Source organism: Gadus chalcogrammus, chromosome 2 (genome assembly GCF_026213295.1).
Source record: "Gadus chalcogrammus isolate NIFS_2021 chromosome 2, NIFS_Gcha_1.0, whole genome shotgun sequence".
In the NCBI taxonomy this organism is placed as follows: domain Eukaryota; kingdom Metazoa; phylum Chordata; class Actinopteri; order Gadiformes; family Gadidae; genus Gadus; species Gadus chalcogrammus.
Window position 1 is genome coordinate 16,208,859 of NC_079413.1, and position 19,840 is coordinate 16,228,698.

The 19,840-nt window shown below is 46.4% G+C and overlaps 1 long non-coding RNA gene across 1 annotated transcript; it reads right to left on the reverse strand.

The window, feature by feature from the left end:
- Positions 1–1,197: 1,197 nt before the first annotated feature.
- Positions 1,198–2,347, reverse strand: LOC130375945 (uncharacterized). The gene is made up of 3 exons (XR_008893924.1): positions 2,247–2,347; positions 1,507–1,564; positions 1,198–1,236 (listed from the first exon to the last, which is right to left on the reverse strand). It is a non-coding gene; the product is annotated as an uncharacterized LOC130375945 (long non-coding RNA).
- Between the last annotated feature and the right edge of the window lie 17,493 nt (positions 2,348–19,840).

The window sequence follows — 19,840 nt, forward strand, 5'->3', positions numbered from 1 at the left end:
CCAGGGGTGCGCTTGGCCAATTCTTCTTTTTTGAGAAGCCTTTGAGGCGTAGCGCAAGGCCACTGCCACAGCATGCATTGTTGTAAATCTTTCTAACCGTTATGTATACGAGATTGTCTTTATTAAGCTTAATGTCCCCTGCCAAACTGTCATTTATATATATGGAAGGATGGAGAGGCTTGATTAGTTCTCGGAATGTGTTTGAAACCCTGTTGAACACGCCAAGCATCGCCATGTCCAGTCTCAGCGTCTCTTGTACAATTTGCTGAAGGACTTCGGGTGGTAAGAATGGCCTGTCCTCTGTTGTGCCAGATTGGAGCGTGTGGCTGAGATGGGGAGATGGAGAGGGTGAGCTTGGTGTGCCAGCTAGTCCTGCAGGGCTAGAGAGAGCGAAAGAGCTGAAAAAGAGTGAAGGAGAGCGAGAGAGAGGGAGAGAAACAGGGATTATAATCAACCTTCAATTCAATCACACAAGCCCAGACCAACACTACCCACACCATTAAACAAAAAGGCAATCACTGATCGATCAAAAGTCTGAGAAAGAGCAAGAGAGAATATACGTAAATAGAAAAGTATGGACATAGTATGTAATACCTTTCACTGCTTAGTGATTGGAAGGTGTGACTGAGATGGGGAGATGGAGAGGGTGAGAAGGAGCCAGCTAGTTCTGCAGGGATAGAGACAGAGAGACAAGTGTATTGGCTACGATCTTCGTGAGCACCAAAAATAAGTAAATAGCAACATGGACACAGTATATAAACCTTTCAAGCATAAAGGTCTCCAACAGCTGTCCAACCACCACCTCCTGATAGAGAGCATGTCCCCCTGAAAAGTAAAGTTATGCTTTAAATGACTTCATAGCCTGATACAAATCCATGTTACAGTACTGTTTAGCAGTGTACTATGGCAGTGTAAATGATTGTGAAGATGTAACCATCTCCTCCCGTAAGTGCAGTACCTGAAGACAAAGTAATGTGTATGACCTATGATGCATGTTAATTGTAGCCTCCAGTAAGGATGACTAAATTATTAAAAGCCTTATATTTCATGCTACACATCTGATTGAGATTTGAAAGAACTCACCTCACTGAAATCATATTGCTTTTGAGGGTAGAATACATTGCGTACTGAAATTAAGTTGTTTTGCAAACTAGTCATCAGTCATCATTTCTGAATGCATCTCACCATCAGCATAAACACCCCACAGCTGTTGCTCTGTTACTGGTGAGGTGCGTCCTGTGGTGGTAAAAGGGGAATGTGATTTGTCAATGATTCTTATTAGTATATAATGCCTATAAACTATAAAGTGATATCCACCCTAATTTTGTGGCTAAATACAAAAAGTGCACAATGCACTTTCAAAAAGCATTTAGCAGACAACCAGGGCCCATCAGCGTCACATAGGAACACTTCATTAAATCATAATAAACAATCTAGAGGCCTGCCTGTCTACCAGTGAATGCTACTCTACTAGATGCAATGAATCGTGCGCCAGCCACGTTTTACCTCGTCAGCCAAGTAAAGTCCCTTCCATGGTCCATTGGACAAAGCATGTGCCAGGGTACTGAAAAGGTTTGGAAGACGTGTAAGTTGCAATTCATATGCATCATCATCAACGCGCATTCAGTACACACTACGCTTCGATTTCACCCAAGGGTGAATTAAAAGTACATGTTTTCCTAAACGTTGGTCATCAACGAGGTAATAAAGTAGTAACTTCGGGCACATCTGTCATCTGTTTTTCAGAGTGCTAACGATCTTTATTCATTCGTTGCGCCGCGACCGAACTGACAGAATTCTCTGATATGCCATGCATGTAAACATACTAGTTAGTTTAGACGTACTAGTACGTTTACATGCACAGTTTAATCCGATGCGTGTGTCACCACAACGAAGCAGAGTGGCCGCGATTTCATGCCTCTTACCATGCCAGCTGACACCTTAACATCCAACTTAACAATGTACTTTGGTAATGTTAACCTCACAGTAAAATAATCGGCAAAGCCTTCGCTGCAAACTTTACCCTCTACCTACAAACCGTCTTAAACGTTGCTGATTTCTGAATAGTATATGCAACGTTTATGGACGAGATAGCATAGCATTCGCTGCTAACGAACCATGCTTGTCACGAGTAGGCCTATTTATATCGGATTCGAATTCGGATACAACGATACCACAGCTAAATCAGTGATTTAAATGAGAATACTTCACAGCCAATGTTGTCAAATAAACAATATCATACTTACTGACATAATCTCTCATCATAACCCTTTCGTTTTTCTGGAAAGTTACTACGAAGTAAAACCGCCAAAAAAGGAAGGGTAGCATACCCAGCATGCCTTGCGAAACTCACTCACCTCTTCTTGATTGATCGATGAAACGCTACAGGAACGCCTGATGGGCGTTTTTGTGTCATGACGGGAACGCCCGATGGGCGTTTTTGTGTCATGACGGGAACGCCCAAGCCTGCAGCTGGACCCTTCTCATTTCAACAGGAGTGTCTAGTGGTTACAGCCCCCCCTTTAGAGCTGGGGTCCTCCTGCTGTCATTAGGCAACATTTGTTTTGATCTGTTCTAGAAGGTACATCTGCTGACCACGAGGCGGAGGAGGAGATGGAGGAGGTGGAGGAGGAGGTGATGGTGGTGGTTGTGCGTGCGTGCGCACATGTTTTTTTTGTTTAGGTTAGTTTCAGTTCCTTCAGTGAATAAAAACAGTATAATATAATCAGGCCAGGAGGCCGGGTGGCCTGAAGGCCCAGAGGCCGCGTGGCCAGGAGGCCTGGAGGCCGGGTGGCCTCAGAATCAGAGGCCGGGTGGCCTCAGGCCTGGAGGCCCAGAGGCCGGGTGGCCTCAGACCCGGAGGCCGAGATGGCCTCAGGCCCGGAGGCTGGCTGGTCCGGAGGCTGGGTGGCCTCAGGCCTGGAGGCCCAGAGGCCGGGTGGTCTCAGGCCTGGAGGCCGGGTGGACACAGGCCTGGGGGCCAGGTGGCCGGGGTGGCCAGGTGGCCTCAGGCCCAGAGACCGGGTGGCATCAGGCCCGGAAGCCACCCGGCTCCCGGGCCTGAGGTATTGTGTGTATAAAATGTCCTTTATAATAAACAATCTGTACACTTACAAAGTTCTCAATGCCTCGTTTTATATGTTAAGACCCTTATTATACCACCAAAGTAGTGTCGGGCTACATTTAGCCTTTTAAGTTTTTACCATAGCCAGTGCCCCCATCGTTCCAAGTTTATAGTGTTTTGATAGAATCGGCTAAAAACAGCCAACTGAAGAAAGCGTCTATATGCGTTTTTTGTGCTCCAAAACAAACGTTTCAACTCTTTATCATACAAAACATATCCCACATCCATTTTACACCGGAATTAACTTTTAATGCTCAGAGGCATGGGCGTAGCGGACGCGGGGTAAGCGGGGGACATGTCCCCCCCACTTCCCGTATCTGTGCCCTCTGTCCCCTGCACTTTTTACAGCCATTACAACCATTCAATTAATTTCTAACACGTGGAAACGCGTTTTTCCGAGCCGCCTTTGAACGCACCATGAGCAGGCGGAACCAGTTGGCAACCACCGCTGTCATGTTGTGATTTCAATCACACAGACGTTGATTCAGATCTATGGAAGCATATATGTAGCAAAATTCAAATGGCAATGCAATTTGGAATTCCATTATGCATTTGACAATGCATTATGCAATTTTATAATGTAATTTGTAAATACGTTATTCAAAGTGTATTTTAAAATGCAAAGTGACAATGCAATCCTCAATTAAATTTGCAAAAGTTCTAACAATACAAATAGAATAACATTTTGTCAAATTCTTTGAGTTCCTTTATACAAATTGAAAAGCTATAGCGTCCCCGTGATTGCAATCCACTTCGCCACGCTCCGTGTGTTGCGATATTCAAATGACATTTCAATCCGCAAAACGGAATCCAAAACGGAATCCAAAGAGGGAATCCAAAGAGGAATCCAAAGAGGAATCCAAAAAGTCAATATGCAAAGTGGCAAACGTATCAGCCAATCAGCGTCTGGGCGGGAACTACGTCACTTGCTTGTAATTTCCTTGTTCACTTCTAGTTCGTATGTGTCAGGTCCATGGTCACCAATGGTGATTATTGATACGCTCCGAAGTTTGGCCGATGATGTGGAGAACAATCGTGTTGAAGACACAGATGCAGTAGATAGAGTGCGTGTTCTGGGAGATAGGATAGACGACTTATCCTCACGGGTACGTTTTGACGCCAGTGTGGTAAACACAAAGATTTCCAAAGTGCTACAGGCACTGGGTGCGAAACATAGGGTCGGGAGACCCACCGTCTCCACCCACTCCTCACCTACAAAGCTCTCCACAACCTAGCCCCCAGTTACCTCTGGGACCTCCTCCAAGAATACACTCCCTCCCGCTCCCTCCGCTCAACCTCTGCTGGACTACTATGTATCCCCACATCACGACTCATTACGAATGGGTGCCCGGTCATTCAGCTGTTCAGCACCCAGGCTCTGGAACTCCCTCCCCCCACACATAAAACAGTCTGACACAATAGAAAGTGACGTAGTTCCCGCTGGTGGCTGATACGTTTGCCACTTTGCATATTGACTATTTGGATTCCTCTTTGGATTCCTCTTTGGATTTCCTCTTTGGATTCCGTTTTGGATTCCGTTTTGCGGATTGAAATGTCATTTGAATATCGCAACACACGGAGCGTGGCGAAGTGGATTGCAATCACGGGGACGCTATAGCTTTTCAATTTGAATAAAGGAACTCAAAGAATTTGACAAAATGTTATTGTATTTTTATTGTTATAACTTTTGCAAATTTAATTGAGGATTGCATTGTCACTTTGCATTTTAAAATACACTTTGAATAACGTATTTACAAATTACATTATGAAATTGCATAATGCATTGTCAATTGCATAACGTAATTACTTATTGAATTGCAAATTGCAAATTGCATTGCCATTTGAATTTTGCTACATATATGCTTCCATACAGATCTGTTTCGAGCATGTTCAGCAAACCAGCAGCTGCCAAGAGGCCAAAAACTTTACATTGTTTTTTCCAAACAAACTGTGTTAAGTTGAGTAATGCTGTTGCATGTTGTATAGTTAAATGATGACTGACTAATAGATGTCAATAAATCAAGTTAAGCTAGTTAACAATTGTTAACTGTTACCTATGTTAAATCGCTTGCTAGGTGCAGAGATGATAGTAACTAGTTACATTTACTCTGTTACATTTACTTGAGTAACCTTTTGGAAAAATTGTACTCTTAAGAGTTGTTTTACTGCAAAATACTTTACTTATTCTACAGTTACAATACACCTACTTGACTACAAGTTTTGGCTACTCTACAACCTAGGAATAAACCCACTCCTCGCATTTCTGCACAGAACTTGTGTTCACGGTTGTTTTTCACATATTTTTTAATCTTCATACAATAGAAATAGCAGGGTCAGGGAGGAGACATTGGACCAGAGTCCAGCAGCAGCAGGAAGGAACAGGGAGGGTATTCACAGCAGTTGAGGAGAAATTATCGATAGGATAAAAGTGACTTTGTGATTGTTTTCCACAGCTACGTCACCACTACTATTCTTAATACTATTTATAAGTTTTGCTTTGCATATATATTATTTATATCATTGCAGGAGAAATTATAACTGGCTAAGGAAATGTCTATAGGATAAGAGTGACTCTAAGATTAGTTTAGTTTATATTCAAAGAGACCTTTTGTTAATAATTTATTTGCTGATACTATTTGACTACTGCACTATTTGTGTTTTAAAGGAAGCAGGTATAGGTCATACCATTTGTCTTAGTCTTGATTAATTTTGCACATCTGTGCTGTCATAGTTGACGACGGCAAATGTAAAATAGCTACATCTCCTTGTCGATATGTTTATTGTTGTCACTTTCACTTGTCACTTCTTGCCATTAAATTAGATTATGTGGCTTATTACCCTGTCACTTCCATTCCATTTTGGGGCTGATAATTTGAAACAGGAATGGTGTTTTACAGCACTTTTCGTGTTCAGTGTTGTCATTTGGCACTTAATTATCTGGTTACTTACCCTGTAGATGCTCGAGGGTCATTCTGTGTCAACTCAACCAGAGTTTGGCATCTTTGGAATTTTAACTTTAGATTTTGATAGTACATAATTTTAAAGAAGTAAAGTCGGTCCCCTGGTGCTGTGCTGTTTGTGGTTATGTAGCCAATAAGGAGAGGTGCAACTGAATGCGAGAGGATGATAAATCACTCAATAGACCTCTGAACAATTTGTTCCCCTCACTTCTGAATTGATTGCTATGCCCCTGCTCAGAGGTATGTTTAATTAGTGTTCGCATGGAAATAAGAGAGCAGTGGGGTATTCCACAAAGCCGGTTTTATCACATAACCGGGTAAGTTAACCCATGGTTTGCGGTAACCCTAGGTTTTCCGTTCCAAAATGAACAAGGTTTGTTAGTTACTATAGAAACATATGCCCTGAATCAAACCTGGTCGGAGCAGGTTTTGCGCAGGTTAAGTATGAAACATAACCCGGTTTTGGGTATTTAAACCCGCGTTCACCGCAGATTTCATGTGTTCACAATGGCATGCCCTTTTGATGAGAGTACTGCTGATATCGGAGCGCAAATTATGCGTGCAATCCACCGGGAGCGATTGATAAGACCATGGCTCGACATCTTGGCATATCGGATTACTTTTTGCTGGAGAGATAGGCTATAGATTCTCCCGCAAATCTTTAATATATTTAAATAGCCTTCTCCAGCCTAGCCAACACTAGCAATCGAGGACCTGGCCTCATTTCACTCCCGACTATTTGCGTAGCCCTCCGTTTTTTGCAAATGGTAGTTTTATCTATAATGTTGGAGATGCTGAGCACATCTCAGTCCTTTCAGATGTCCCATCCAAGATTTTTATCGGCCTCCTATCATACAAAGAGCAATATTGTCTGAGTAGGCTACTATGCCGAGGGGCACTTACAACATAAAGTATAAAATAGTCCTAACAGACGGCTCCTCAGGCGGGTTCATTACAAGCACTAATCCATCTTGATCTGTGAAGTTGATGATTGTCACTTTTAGGTTTTCTACCCAGTTACCAAAAAAAGAAACATTTGGAACGTATGCGCTGTGGCACGCACACGGTTTGCATGTGTTACTTCGAAGGCAAACAAAATCTAAAATACAAGAAAACACAAAAACCTACATTCAACCAGTGGGGTACCCTCACATGGCCCCTGACTCTCTGCGGAGGTAGTACCTCCAGGTAACCACTCCATGCCAGGGCGCCCTGAATTTATGTTTATTATCAGCTCCTCCACCGGGGTCAAGAAAATTTGAGGGCCAGATCCAGTCTGCCGACTGTCTGCCTTTTCAGGATTGGCTTAAAAAAAAATGGCTTATTTAAATTTAGACCGATATGATCGTGGGAAAAGCATACCAGTTTGTATTTTTTTATACTTCATTTTTATTTGATCCGCTGACCGCTTGGGAGCCATCGGAGTACATATTTTTTTAGAAGAAAAGGGATATGTGGTAGGAACGTTAAGAATGCTTAACTGGGATATTGATAGATTCATGGCTCAAATATTAAGGATCATGCTTTTGACGTGTAACTAACGCATTTACGCGGTCAGCGATCCGCTGCCAGGCTTTGGTTCTCCGGGTTGCAGAGGCTTTAGCGTTCCCTTTTCTTGTGATAATGTCCTTCTCATCGTCATAGCTCTCCAGGAGAACCTGGAGTTCCATTTAATTGAAATAAGCGGCCCGTTTCGCCATTACGATCAGGGTTTCCATGATCCATACATCATGTCTTTTTAGGTTTGGCGTGGACACGCACAACCCTGTGTTAACCAACCCAGAGTTGATTGAACTAATGCATAACCGCTGCTGTGGAACTGAAAAGTCTTGGTTAGTCGGCACAGGGTCAATCAACCTAGAGTTCAAGGTTAACTCAGTGTTTGTTAAACCTCCGTTCGTGGAATAACCCACTGGTCCTCTTCATCTGGGCCAGGTGGCTCTAGAGACGTCACATTTGTGATGCATTCAACTTTCCCTTTATATATATATATAATAATAATAATTTATCCGTTTTTTATAGCGCTTTTCTAAGTACTCAAAGAAGCTTTACAAATAAGAAAGGAATACATACAGACAGTACAGACAATCAAACAAAAGGGAAAAAAATAAACAACACCACAATCAAAGGCAACACATTCAGAGAGCGGGAGAGAGTGGAAGATGGCGGAGGATGATTTGTCAAATGTTGTAGGTGGTCCTGAAGAGATAGGTTTTAAGTTGACTTTTGAATGAACAGAGTGTATCAGAGTTTCGGATATCCGTCAGCACTGACTCTTACAATAGATTTAAAGTGTTTGTGTAATGAGTGGATTTATCCTCATGGTTCGTCCCATTCATGATGCGTTTATACAGACCGAGGGAGTCCAGCAGACAGAGGTCAGGGTGTTCAGCTCACTGGCCTGAAGGTCATAACTCTGCACACAGGGGCCTCCTGGAGCTCCTCCTTCCCCCCTAGTCTCCTCCCCCTCCTGACCCCCTAGTCTCCTCCCCCTCCCGAGTCCCGACCCCCTGGAGCACCTCCTCCCCCTCTTGGCCTGGAGCTCCTCCCCACCATTCGGACTTGTTATCATTGGTTGCGTCTGTGTTTCATAAGATAAGGCTGCACCACATTGCCAAACTCGCCTCTCTTGAACTTCAGAAAGGAAGCACGAGAAAGAAGCTATGCAAAACAGTCCTTTTTCAGGATTTTAATCCCACAGATATTGATATTTTTTACATCCACATTGCCTTGCATACACTACATTGGTCCGTCTGCATTTGCCCTGAATACTTTTTATTGTATTTTGAACTTCACTCCTAATTCATGATAATCAGGCCTAATGCGATATTTATTTTCCATGATAATTCTTTTGTTATTTATTCTCTTATTTTTCAAACATATTGGGCTTGGTTTATCCACCACGGGTTTGGTATTTGTGGCTGGGGTACTGGATTGTGCAGCTGGTTTGTGACTGCTGCTGTTGTTGTTGGGAACATCGACATTCCCAGGTTTTGTCCCGCTAAGTTTGACATCATGCACTGATGTAAAGCAAGCATGTTCTTCTGCATTTGGTTTTGGGTCCCTTTCAGGTCCTCCATCATGGTCACTAAAAAAGACATCTGTTCACCAACGTTGTCCTTTTTTTGACCCTTATTGTCTTTCTGCCGGGTATCCTTGTTCTTCCACGGGATGTTTGAACCACAGCTATCTCTCCGCGTTCGTTGAGACTGCTCTGGTTTTAGTATCCCTGGTCTAGGGATATTCGACTGGTCGTCTGCCTCTCGTCTTCGGGTCCCTTTAAGGTGTGTGAGATTGCATTCGGTGTTGGTACAGACCTTTTTACTCACACTGTCTCTGCAAAGTTTAGGGTGGAAGTAGTAACACTTGTTTCCCGTTATGCAACCACCACGTCGGTTGCCGTTTTGTATAAACTTGTTGCAGAGTCTTGGGTGTGGGTTTGGGCAGGGAGCTCTATCCACTCTGACTTTCCCAGAAACCCCGTGTGGACAGCAGTGCTTTTTGTAGAGCTCACATACTGGGCGATTTTCTAGGTTTTGTCGGTTGTCGGAAGCTTTGGTATCTCTCCTCTGTGCAATCTTTGGGGCGGACTGTTGGCCGTCAAAGGGTGGCGGATTTACGGTATCGGTATTTGCAGGGACGTCTTCCTTCGCGGCGTTAACTTGCCCTGGCATGTTCCGTCGTGGGCTTTGTCTTTCCTCCGCATTCTCTTCAGCGCCGGTGTCAGCAGTCTCGTCCGCCTCCTCTTCAGCTGAATGGGAGTTACTGTTATTGGTATTATTGGTAGGTACCAGCTGGTTCCGTTCTTTGCAGTCGTGGCACAACCACACTAGTCCTGCTGGTGGTTGTCCCTCGAACTTCGTGTCCTGCTGTTGTATTGCAGGGCAGTTGTGCGAACCTTGCCAGCAGATGAAACAGGTGAACATGGGTGTATCGTTCAGCGTGTTCCGGTACTGGAGGGTGCATTCGTCACAGATGGTTGGGAAGCAGGCTTGGATCTTCAGAATGACTCGTCGACCATTAACTTCTTGTTTCTGTATACTTTGTCGCCAGATGACGTTCTTGTATTGATCCCGAGGTAGTTAGCACATTTCTCGATCACTGGGACCGTGTATAAGCTATGCGTCATAACAGTCATATTCTTCTTGTGGGTTTCTCCTGGCTTGTAGGCACTGAGCAGTCGTTTGCTGTCAGGGTCAGCGGAATCTAGTAACGCACCTAGTGCGATGTTGCGTTGGGTTTCTTTGTCTGTGTCTTTTGGCATGATGGTGATGATGGGTTCATCCGTGGTTTAGCCGAGAATTGAACTGTACCGGAGCGATGTGTATCGGCTAGCGAGCTAGGGTCTTCTCGTTGTTCTCGAACACCTCCCTGGCCTCCTCCAGGTTGCAACTCTCCTCCCAAAAAAAACAACGCAGTTTTGAACATCAAACCGCGCGTAAAATACGCCGCGTTTGTGCACATCTCAACGGCGTAAAATACGGCGTCTCTCTAGTATGCTAATAATCTCTGCCCTTCTTTTCTCTCAGCCAATGCATTTGAAGTGTTTGCGCCCAATCGCTGAACAAGACAAGCAGACCAAATCAGTTTAGCACAGATCTGCTTTGAGGAGTTCTCCTCTCATTTGTTGTTAGTTGTAGCGTCATATAGATAGATATTAGTAAATCCAGTTCCAACAGTGTGGTCACCGTGGCCGTGGCCCAATCGATAGAGACGCTTGCTCTGTAGGCAAGAGGTTGTTTAAAAAAAAAATAATAATAATAGTCTGCGAGTGGACGATCTGAAACTAAATCGGAAACTAGATTTCTTCTTTGAAGGTTGTGCTCCACACAGAACCTCCTCACCGTCATAACGGAGCACCAGATTGCTTTAGAGCGGTACTGATCGCGTCGTGTGTCTTTACAGTGTCAAATAGTTCACGAATAAAATCACCATAAGGTTCAAGTGCGGCCATAACTAAGGCTAAATATAATTAGACAGTCTATTGCTGGTTTAGGTGGTTGGCTCTTTTTTCTTCGCTGCGTTCTGCCTTCTGGTGTAGCCTATAACTATACATGTATTTATTTTTGTTTTTGTTTTTCTGTTTCGGGTTTAAAATACCAACACAAAACACAAATCAAATGCCGTTTATTTGTTTATTCCTTTTTTTTCCTTTTTCTGTTTCAAAACCAAATCAAAAAATACAAAAAACAATCCTGTTAATAGTTTTTTCTGATTTTGTCTTTAAATCGGAATATTCAAAGAACGAACCATACACAGATTCTCCTACCTCCTATATTCTATCACTTTACTGACACACACAATTTGTGGCAGTAAAGCAGAGGTGGCCAACCTGCGGCTCGCGAGCCGCATGCGGCTCTTTGCCTCGTTTCGTGCGGCTCTTCAGGTCACATCAAATTTTGTGTTAAATTTTTTTTTTTTTTTTTTTTTATAATTTTTTTTTTTTTGTATGTGTGTGCATGTTCGCAAACGTTTTAATTGATGACGCAAAATAACGTTCACAAACGTTTGGTGTTGATGCAACATAAAATGGCCTGCTCAGCTTGGAGGAGCTGTCACGTTAAAATTGTACCGGGGGCGAAAATTGTACCGGCCTACGTCATCAGTTGTTGACAAATTCCAAACCTGCCTGGCAACAGACGACGCAATCGTTTGTTGCCTGGCAACGGGCGATCGCGTCGAATGACGTAGAAAGGTTCTTGAACATTCGCAAACTTTCATGCTCGTTCATTGCACTCCTTCATTGAGCGTGACAAGACAGGTTTTTGAAACCTGCTTTAAACACTCAGTTTACTAGCTAAATTCGATTAAACAATTCAATACAATACAAATATAAAGTAAAAACAAGTGTTATCTAGCGATCCGTTATCTGTATTATGTTATTTGGTGTTCGGCAACATAAGCACGAATGGTTTTTGAAACGTGCTTTAAACACTCAGTTTACTAACTAAATTCGCCCCCGGTACAATTTTAACGTGACAGAGCTCCTTCCCATGAGTAAACAATTTGCGTCAAGTAGGCTACGCTCCAAAAATGGCAGGTAAAAAATGCACAGGAAAAAGAAAATATGAAGAGGAACACAGGACGTTTTTGACAGAGTGGGAGAGTTTATATTTTTTTGTTGAACGTAATGGGAAGCCATTCTGCCTTATATGCCAGGTGTCATTAGCGCAATTCAAGGCTTCAAATCTTCAGCGCCACTTCAGCTCACTCCATGCTAACTTCGACCAGGAATTTCGGAAATGGACTGAACTTCGCAAGCACAAGTTAATCGCTTTGAAAAGGCAGGCAGAAAAGCAGACACAGATGTTCCAAAAATCTACGACACACTCAGAGATCCTAACGCTGTCATCTTATCAACGTTGTTAAAATCTTGTCTCCTGAAAACGACAAACTAAAACTAATGGTGTCAGATGTCCAACTGTCCCGCCACACTGTTGAACGCAGAATATCGGACATTAACACGGCTATTGAATCGCAGTTGCACTCCGATCTTCAAGAATGCAAATATTTTAGTGTCGCATTGGACGAGTCTTGCGACATTCAGGACAAGCCACAGTTGGCAATATGTGCACGTTCGGTATCAAGTGAGTGGCATATCAGAGAAGAACTCCTTGACATTGTGCCATTGAAGGAACGAACCCGTGGAATAGATGTAAAAGAAGCGATGATGGCTGCATTTGCGAAAGTGTGAATAGTGAGTGAGTGAATAGGGAACGATTTCGAACAGAGCTCATGTACCACAGCTGTGACCCGGAAATGGTGCAGCGGGGTGTGATGTCATTTCGCCGTGCGAGCAGACCGGTAGGTTTCGAGCCCCTCCCCTCTCCTCTCGCAGCAGTGAGTGAATACGGCAGGTCAGCGCTACATAGTATGTTTTCCAGTTAATTTCAATTACAATTTGCGGGGCTTTTTAAGTTGAAAAAATAGCTACCACAGCGCTTTTAAAATAATAAAATAATAAAAAAGAATAAAATAAAAATGAATTATTAAAAGATAATTATCGCCTTTTTATCGGCTACTTGAGACGATCGACGATGGAATCCATCTATCGCCGATAGTCGATAGAATCGACTATCGGCCCATCCCTAATGTTCATGTGTACCCGTGTGTATGATGTGGCTCTTTGCAGTAACACAGTAAAAAATGTGGGTCTTAGTCTCTGACTGGTTGGCCGCCCCTGCAGTAAAGTGACAGGATCATTCCATTTACAAAAATCTTTCCATATAAATAATTTAATTTAGGATAGTCATTGCACAGCTGTAACCAAGTATTCTCATTATAGCCTAGTTTTGCATATTATACATTGTATTGTGGTGACCCACAACTGCTGTGTAAGACATTCACCAAGGGACTGTACCTTTAAGGTAAACAGTTCCGGTTTACGGCAGTTCCGGTTTACTACTGTTATGTTTTACGACAGTTCCGTTCCGATTTTCGGCACCGCCACTGGTGGTGCGGCTACCGACGCGGCTAACGTCAGCGCTATCTATGCTGCCACCGTCAAGTTACCGGACTTCTGGCAGAACAAACCACGGTCGTGGTTCCAACATATCGAAGCCCAGTTCCAGCTGAGAGGCATAACGCAGGACGTGACAAAGTATTTCCACGTGGTGGCAGCCTTAGATGCCTCGACGACGGCCAGGTGTATGGCGCGATTGGAGCCTCCTCCTGCTGTCGGCAAGTACGACGCGCTCAAGGCATTCCTCGTGGACCTTTTTGAACTGTCGGAGCTGGAGAAGGCCGACCGCCTGCTTTCCCTGAACGGCCTGGGCGACAGCAAGCCGTCCGAGTTGATGGAGAGGATGCTGGCTGTGCTGGGCTCGGCGGATCCCTCCTTCCTTTTTCGCCCACATCTTCCTGCGGCAGCTTCCAGCACCCGTGCGCACGGCACTGGCCAGCTCACCCCTCTTTGCCTCCAAGGACTACCGGGCGGTGGCTGGGGAGGTCGACAGGATTTTCCTCGCCAACAGGCAGCAGTTTGTCCATGCGCTGTTGCCCCCCCAGCACACGTCGGCCCCGTTTCCGCCCCCGGGGTACGACCCGGACACCGCAGCCGCTGTGACCGCCCGCCGACAGCGTGACGACGGGTGTTGTTACTACCACGCCAGGTTTGGGGCCAAGGCCAAGCAGTGTCGCCAGCCTTGCAGTTTCGGGGCCCCGGGAAAAGCCTGGGCCAGCGCTCATTAACAGCTGTGAGCGCTGGTCGGGACTGCAGGCTGTTGTTCGTCACTGACACCTTGTCCGGCCGGCGGCTGGTGGTCGATTCTGGGGCTCAGCGCAGCATCCTGCCGGCAACGCCTGTGGACACTATGGCTGGCGGCCATGGCCCCCCGATGGACGCCGCCAACGGCACACCCATTCGTACCTACGGCACGAGGTATGTGGATATGTGTTTCGGCGGCCGGCGTTTTGGCTGGGATTTCGTCATGACTGCCGTGTCTACGCCACTCCTGGGGGCAGATTTCCTCTGCGCATACAGGCTGCTGGTGGATGTTACCAACTGCCGCCTGATCGACGCCCTCTCTTTTGCTTCGTTCCCCTGCACGCTGGGGGGGGTGGGGGGGCTTTGTCTTGCGAACACGTTTGCCACCGGGGACCTGTATCAACGCCTGCTGGCTAAGTTTCCTGACATCACCACGCCCACGTTTTCATCGGCTGTGGCTAAGCATGGTGTGGAGCACTACATCACCAGGGTTGGCCCCCCGGTCTATGCACGGGCCCGCCGCCTCGACTCTGCCAAGCTCGCGATCGCCAGGGAGGAGTTCGCCAGCATGGAGCGCCTCGGCATCGTACGCCGTTCCAACAGTCCGTGGGCCTCCACCCTGCACATGGTGACCAAGGCTGATGGCGGTTGGCGTCCCTGTGGTGATTTCCATCGCTTGAATAACGCCACCACCCCCGACCGTTACCCGGTACCGCACATTCAGGATTTCTCCGCCCACCTGGCTGGCGCCGCGGTTACCATCAGGTGCCCGTCCGCCCGCAGGATGTCCCCAAGACGGCGGTCACCAAGCCCTTTGGACTTTTTGAATTCCTGAGGATGCCTTTCGGCCTCAAGGGTGCAGCACAGACGTTCCAGCGCCTCATGGATTCTGTGCTGCGGGACATGCCGTTCCTGTACGTCTACCTGGACGACATCCTCGTTGCCAGTGCGTCCGCGGACGACCACCTGACGCATCTACGGCAGCTGTTCGGTCGGCTCAGTGAGCATGGTCTCATTGTCAACCCGGCCAAGTGCGAGTTTGGGCGGTCATCCATCACCTTCCTCGGCCACCACGTCTCCCCGCAGGGGGCGGATCCCCTCCCGGCAAAGGTGGACACCATCGCCAGTTACCCACGCCCGCGCACTGTGAAGTCCCTGCAGGAGTTCCTGGGCATGGTGAACTTCTATAACCGTTTCCTCCCCCATGCGGCCCAGCTCATGCGACCCTTGTACAACGCCTTAGGGGCAGGAAGCCTGCAGACGTGTTGGATTGGTCCACAGAGATGACGGCTGCCTTCGATGCTGCCAAAACCACGTTGGCCAACGCTGCTCTGCTGGCGCACCCCTCTCCGACCGCCCCTGTTGCTCTTACTCCGCGCCCCATGGTGCCTGCTGGCACCATGGGGCGCGGAGTAAGAGCAACAGGTGTAGCCCAGGCTTCATAAGCTGTGAAAAAGTTAAAAGAAGAAAGAGTAAAAGTCTGCTATTACTTTGTATGAATGTGTGAGAGAGCGATAGCTGGCATTTATGGGGTTAACTGTGTCGGACAGAGCAGAGAGACGTGCGTCATGACGTCACGGTGAAGCGGCGTTGCAGGTGCGCATAACTGCGTGATAATTAGTGGGAGAGGAGAGAACGCACCGTTCAGTTGCACGATTGAAAAACATCTAGAAGTAGTTAAAAGTATCTAGAAGTAGTTGGAAAACACCGCGAGCTGACTCAACAGTCCACAGTTGATGTTGCCCGCTCGGCGGTGAGTTTAATGTGTCTTTTGAATGTGGGGAGCGTCGAGTGGAGGTGTGTGTGCGTCAGTGCGAACTTGTCGCTAACTGCTAAATTGAAACCTTGTGCGTTAGCCGCTAGTATAGCGACCAAGGCGAATTAGCATTGAACTCGAGCTAACGCACGAGTTAACTGCTAACACCGTGGGGTAATTCTAAATGTTAAGCTATTGTGTGCATTGTATGGAAGGAGAAAAAAAGGGGGATTCATTATTTAATTCGGACAATTATTATTTAATTCGGACAATTGATGCTAAAAAGCTATTTTGAGTTATTTGAGTTTTTATTTCATTCACTGGTAAAGTGAGACCTATGTGGATAATATATTTTTGTTAATTGATTTAAATTAATATATAGGTCATATTTATGTTATTATTTATTTTAACTGAAACAATGGCCTGTTGTAATTTACTGAGATGTATGAATGTGGCCTGTTCTACAGGTCAGGTTTTTGTGAAGGATTTGAATTGGTGACGCTCGATGTCGAGGGGACATCAGCGACACCGGTAGTCAACGATAGATAGGAGACCAGCACTGGATAGCCACCAGGCAGCTTCCAGACATCCGCTGGAGATAACCAGATGGCGAGCCGGAACTAAGGAACAGAGTCAACTGAACTACCTCCCAAACCTGCGGTGTGGTAGGAAACACAAAGATCAAAGGGCCCCAACGATATAAACTGAGCTCATATCAAGGAAGAGAAGACCATAAAGACATTTCTTTCTATTTCTATTTTATTTTGCGCGCATTTTATTATTTTCCATGTTGAAAATTGTTGTTAACAATACAGTTCTGAAACTATGTTTTGTGTGAGTGTGGTCAGTGTTGATGTTCCATCCTGGGCTCCATGAGCGTTAACCTAGAATCCTGGTAACTGGTCCAACTTCGAATTGAAACCGAAACCCAAAAATACCTGTAACCTCATAAGGCAAAGAGGGGTTACATAAGGTTTTCGACACGATCCACAGCCTTTCCCACCCAGGGGTGAAGGCCTCTGCCAAGCTGGTGGGGGCCAAGTTCGTCTGGCCGGGCCTGCGGAAGGACGTCAGGGCCTGGGCTGCTGTCTGTGTGCCGTGCCAGCGTGCGAAGGTGACTCGGCATACCAAAGCCCCCTTGGCACTCTTCAAAGTGCCGGAGAGGCGTTTCAACCACATGAATGTGGACCTGGTGGGCCCGCTTTCACCCTCCCGTGGTTACACCTACCTCCTCACCATGGTGGACCGGACCACCAGGTGGCCAGAAGTGGTTCCCCTGTCCTCCACTACAGCAGCTGAGGTGCCCCGGGCGATCGTTATGGCTTGGGTGGCCCGTTTCGGCACACCGTCAGACATTTCCTCAGACCGGGGGCCGCAGTTCACATCGGAGCTTTGGACTGCGGTCGCCGGGGTCCTGGGGGTGAAGGTCCACCGTACCACAGCATATAACCCACAGAGCAACGGGCTTTGCGAGCGGTTTCATCGGGACATGAAGGCCGCGCTCAGGGCCAGCCTCACGGGCAGCGACTGGGCTGACCGCCTCGTGTGGGTTATGCTGGGCCTTCGCTCCGCCCCCAAGGACGATCTTCAGGCCTCGTCGGCAGAGCTGGTGTACGGCCAGCCCCTGCGTGTCCCTGGGGAGTTTCTTCCTGACGCCACGGCCCCTTGGTTGGCTGCCTTCCATCGTGCTGCGTCCCGGGACATTGCGGACGCTTTCATTCCCGTTCCGACGTCTCGCCATGGCCTCCCCCGGTCCTACGTTCCCAGGGATTTACCGTCGGTCAAGTACGTTTTCATCCGCCACGATGGCCACCGTACCCCGCTGCGGCCCCCCTACGATTGGCCCTTCCGCGTCTTGGAGGGTGGGCCTAAGAACTTTGTTGTGGATATGGGGGGCAGGCCTGAGCGGGTGGCTATAGACCGGCTCAAGCCTGCTCATGTGGATGTTGGCGAACCGCTCCAGCTGGCTCAGCCCCCGCGGCGGGGGCGCCCTGACCCTGCGGCGGCCTCGACACCTGCTCCTACCTCTTGCCCTTCTCCTGTTAAGCACAGCCGTTCTGGCCGCCTGGTCCGCCCCCCTAGGCGTTGATTTTTCCAGGGACTGTGCTAGTATATTCTGTTTAACGCTAGTGGGTGTCCGATGTTCTCTGTGGGTTACCTGTTCGGTCTGGACCCGTTGGTTTGGGTGAATTCTGGGGGGGCCTGTGTGGTGACCCACAACTGCTGTGTAAGACATTCACCAAGGGACTGTACCTTTAAGGTAAACAGTTCCGGTTTACTACTGTTGTGTTTTACGACAGTTCCGATTCTCGGCAGTTTCGTTTGAACTCGGGTTTGAGTAACACTGGTTTGTTTTGAAGTGGAAAGTAAAGCTGACTCGACCCATCTCCGTCTCTTGTCTCATCATTTACATTACTCCACAGTATCCTATTTTCCTATTTCATGCAGCATCTGTATTTTTATGTAGGCTACAGCATCTGTATTTTAAATTGAGCTTATATCTTCTTTTTACATTTTACCTTTTGCTGAGGTGGTCGCTGTATTAGCCTACTGTATAGGCTGTCTGTATTTGTGTAAGAGTTATTTGTATTGTGTAACCTGCTGGATTATGAAAGTTAGTTTGGGGTAAATAAAGTGTCTGTCTGTTTGTCTGGGGGAAAATGCCGTGAAAAATTTACGCACGGTGCGTTCAGGATTAGGAGTGATATAGCATATGTCGGCCTAGGCCTAATCAATCGTGTTTTAATATTTGAAGCATTCATATTAGTCTATTCTTTTCGTAGGCTACTCTGCTGTTGGCCTTGATGGGGAGATATTTTTTTTCTGCCATGCACAAATAGTTGAATCCAACAACATTCCTGCGTCTCCCCCTCCCACGGAGCCAATTTAAGCACCGTGTCAGTAGACTGTTACAAGCCTCTGAACGTTGTTAGAGCAGTGCACGCGCGTTCATGTTAAGAGGAGTTTTGGGAAAAAATGACATTTTTTACGAAGGTTCGAAAGAATGATTGGCTGATGGGCCTCTTAAGCCTATCTGTTAGGCTACTTGGCTCCCCAGTTCATCAGTGTCTCTCTCTATGGCTCCCTCTCACTCCTTTCCACTGTGTATTTATATCGATTGAACAAGAGAGGATGTAACGATAACGCCACGAAAATAAAGGCTCTGTGGCTATAATAATTTAAATATAATTAACTTATAAAGTGTGTAACAAGACACCGAGATGATCTGGCTGGCTGACTAAAAAGGCACTGAATTTGGAACTTATAACACAGGAGGCCTGGCTTGCGGACTAAAAAGCATTGCGATCATAAAAGCGTGACCATCTGACAAAAGCACAAATCTGACAATAAATGGATTCGACAACCTCTTGTCTACAGAGCAAGCGTCTATCGGTTGGGCCACGCCGTATTTTACGCCGTTGTGATTTGCACAAACTCTGCGTATTTTACGCGCAGTTTGATGTTCAAAACAGCGCTTTTTTTAATTGCGGCGTAAAAAGCGGCGTATTTTTTTGCATGACGGCGTAAAATACGCTGTTTTTCTACATTTTACGGCGTTTTTTACGGCGTAATGAAGGTGATACGCGACTAAATGATGGCGTTTTCTGGTGGGGATGGCTTGCCATAAATTGCCGCCCCTATCACCAATAGGAAACGGCGCGGTGCAGCACCGTTGTGATCCAAATAATGCGTTGTCACCGCATAGTAAACACTGAATCATCATAATAACTTTCTTCATTGTCATCATCGTCATCATAATCCTCATCATCATCGCAATCCTTATTATAGATGGC